Source organism: Lathyrus oleraceus, chromosome 3 (assembly GCF_024323335.1).
Source record: "Lathyrus oleraceus cultivar Zhongwan6 chromosome 3, CAAS_Psat_ZW6_1.0, whole genome shotgun sequence".
Classification (NCBI taxonomy): domain Eukaryota; kingdom Viridiplantae; phylum Streptophyta; class Magnoliopsida; order Fabales; family Fabaceae; genus Lathyrus; species Lathyrus oleraceus.
The window spans coordinates 55,064,684-55,068,290 of record NC_066581.1 but is presented as its reverse complement, the minus strand read 5'-3'; the positions used below and the strand labels follow the sequence as shown (position 1 = coordinate 55,068,290).

At 37.7% G+C, this 3,607-nt stretch overlaps 1 long non-coding RNA gene across 1 annotated transcript; it reads left to right on the top strand.

The window, feature by feature from the left end:
• The first annotated feature begins 1,165 nt into the window (after positions 1 to 1,165).
• LOC127128914 (uncharacterized) lies at positions 1,166 to 2,950 on the top strand. The gene is made up of 3 exons (XR_007806081.1): positions 1,166 to 2,190; positions 2,564 to 2,687; positions 2,808 to 2,950. It is a non-coding gene; the product is annotated as an uncharacterized LOC127128914 (long non-coding RNA).
• The last annotated feature ends 657 nt before the right edge of the window (positions 2,951 to 3,607 follow it).

Below are 3,607 nucleotides of genomic sequence, written 5' to 3'. Positions count from 1 at the left end.
TATTATTTTTAGTTCTGCTAATGCTTCTCTGTGCAAGGACTTTGCTAAGTCAATATACGCATATTTTGAAATGAGTCTGATGGGAGAACTCAATTTTTTTATGGGAATTCAGATTGATGAACATTCAGAAGGAACATACATTTATCAGAGAAAACATACAAGGGAACTTCGAAAGAAATTCAACTTGTCAGAATGCAAGCAAAGACTCCAATGCGTCCTATATGTATTCTGGAGAAAGAAGAGGTAAGTAGTAAGGTAACTTAGAAGCTATTCAGAGGTATGATAGGCTATGTCCTTTATCTAACCGTTTCTAGACCTGATATTTTATTTAGTGTCTTCTTATGTGCTCGCTTCCAATCAGATCCTAGGGAGACTCACTTAACTGTTGTTAAGAGAATATTTACACTACGCCAAAAATGACTTTTAACAGCGCATCTTAGACAGCGCTTTTAAAAGAAAGCGCTGTCTAAGGTTAAAATTAAAATAAAACACGGAAAATGTTCCAAAAATATAATGAAAGCGCTGTCTAAGGGGGGGTATTAGACAGCGCTTTCTAAAAGCGCTGTCTAAGACCCCCCCTTAGACAGCGCTTTTAGAAAGCGCTTTTAAATATAGACCTTAGTCAGCGCTTTTGATAAAGCGCTGTCTAAAGTCTTTAAATTAAAAAAAAAAATTAAAACCAAAAGCGCCCAAGACCTCAAAATCATCGTCGACGGTGGTGGAGCTCAAACCAGGAAACAAAATGACTCAAACCCTTCGTCTTGTCCTCCTAGGCATAAAGACCACCACCCCAAGACCTAACTCTCAATCAAACAGGAGAATCGAAAGGAAGAAATCATGAACCCTAAAATCCTAAAGATAAATTAAATGGCCATGAGAGAGAGTCAAAGTCTCAAACCATAGGGATTTGACTCCATCAGGCGAGCTTTACATGATGGGAACAAAAAAAGGTCAATCGAGGAACTTGAGTCACTACCTCGTCGGAAAAGATGACCAGAGTGAGGGCAACGACGACGAAGATTTCAGGCGAGGTCTCCTCTCTTACTTTTCTATGCTTTCTCTTCTTCTTCCTCTATTAAAAAAATAAGTGAGGGTTGAGAGGGATTTTGGGCTAGCTCGAGACTTGAGATTTTGAGGTTTGGTGTTTCAACTGTTTAGGTTTAGGGCTTGAGAATAGTGTTTGATGTTGTGTGTTTTTTCAAACTCTGATGTTGTCTCCCCTCCTTTAACTTTGAGTGTGCTCTTCTTTTATATTGAAGAGTAAAGGATTTTTGTTGGGTTTTGATTTATAAAAGGGAATGGAATTGGAAATGCTAGACCATGTTTTTCCAAATGCATGTTTGCTCTGAAAAAGCATTGCGCCCTTGTACCTTGCTTGTCTGCTTCTTTTGGATTGTTATGCTCTTTTTACTATATTACATTTGTTAATGTTACTTCTTTACTGTAGTAAAATGTGAATTGAGTGGAATTGGCTTACTATACATTAATGTGGAATTGCAGTTATGCTTCAAATGCGTGAATGCTATGATGCCTTGGACTTGTTGTTGTTGACTTGGACTGCTGTTGGTTTTGGTTGCATGGTTTGGAATTTGTTGCAAGTTTTATGTCCATTTATATGCACATGGTTAGGTTGCATTGGATGCTTGGTCTTCTTGCAGGTATGAAGTTGTTAGGTATTTTTGGAATTGTTTGTATTTGTTGGGTTTTGCTGCAACAGTTGAATTGGTGCAGGGTGCTCATGGATTGATGCTTGCTTGCTATGGCTTTTTGCAGCTTGATGGAATTGGATTGAAAGTGTGTTTGTTCATATGAAATTGCACTGAACTTTGCAGGTTTGTTCTAGTTTGATGCGGCTGAAATTGAATTGATGCATGGTTGAATTGTGAAGGTCTGTTGCAGGTTTGTATGTTGACCTGCCTTGCTTGATGTTTGTGCATGTTTTGGAATGCATTGTTGTAAATTTGGTGATGGCAATATGGTGAAGGTTGGTTGGAATGAGTGATGCATTGCAGAATTGAGGGTATTTGGCTATGGACAGCAGGGCATTTGGTACAGGAAACAATGTGGACTATTTGTCCATGTATTTGGATGTCGCAGATTCAACTAGTTTGCCCTATGGTTGGAGTAGATATGCACAGTTTAGCTTGGCAATTGTTAATCAAATCCATAATAAGTTTTCTGTGAGAAAAGGTATCCCTTTCATTTTGAGCATTGCTGGAATTACACTTGTCACATGATGGCACTGGCTAGTCATAACTGTAAGTAGGATAGAGCATTGCTGGAATAAAAAGTGTTTTTTTTTTGCAAGATGTCAAGATGTATGTTGCAATTAATGGATGCAAGATCATTTGATACTCAAATAATCTATAATTTGTTATAATTAATCATTTGACACCTCTTTACACACACACACACACACTGATTATTCTGCATTTGGCTCTTATTTATACGGTATCAATTATGTTTTTTCAATTGCCGATACTATTTACACACACACACCTCTTTACAGTGAATTTCTTGATGATGCTTTATTTACTGATTTTGGCTACTTGTGTTGGTTCAGTTATTTCAACTTGCGAGTTTGTGTTCCGTTGTTCTTTGTTGTCGAGTTGCTCCTCTGCAAAAAGCCGGTATTGTTTCCCTTGTGAAGAAGAGAACATCTGACATGACACTAGCCATTGGAGACGGTATGAATTCTTCTCTCGATTTCGTTTTAGTCAGTAAATTTTTTGTTCATTTTGTCGCCATTATTTTGTTCTAGTTCCTGTAATATACTAGTCTGATTATGTATATGCATGTGTTTACAGGTGCTAATGATGTTTCAATGATTCAAATGGCTGATGTCGGAGTCGGCATCAGTGGATAAGAGGGCAGGCAAGCTGTAATGTCATCAGATTTCGCAATGGGACAGTTTAGGTTTTTAGTTCCTCTCTTGTTGGTTCATGGTCACTGGAATTACCAAAGGCTTGGTTACATGATTCTATACAATTTCTACAGAAATGCTGTCCTTGTTCTTGTCCTATTTTCTATAACTGTTCTGTACTTACGTGTACATCTCTATTTTTTTTTCCATAATCATGAAAAAAAAGTGATTAATTTGCTCTAGTGAGGTTTGAATGACTGCAACTGTAACCTGCTAGTGAAATATTGCTGACAGTATTTGTTTTGAACTGATTTTGTAACTTTAGTATGATTGTTTTGTGCTGAATTTGTTTTATAAAATGATCTTCAAAGTCGAATGGCCTTAACTGTAACCTGTTAGTGAAGCGTCATTGACGATGGTTATTTTCTACTGATTTTTAACTGTAATAATCTGGGGGAAATGTAACCATTAACATCACTGATAAGAGTTGCTTCTTTACTAGGCTGAAGCCGGGGCTTCTGCCGGTGGTGGTACTAGACGGATGGCTGCACAATCTGGGGGTGATGAATTTTCGATGCAAATCCCAAACAATAAGGTGTGCAAAGTTGCCCGAAATATGTACACCCATGTACTTTCTACAGTGTTTTGTTTATAGTTGATTTGGTTTCTTAGGTCGGCCTTATAATTGGTAAAGGAGGAGAAACAATTAAGAGTATGCAAGCTTCTACTGGAGCACGGATTCAG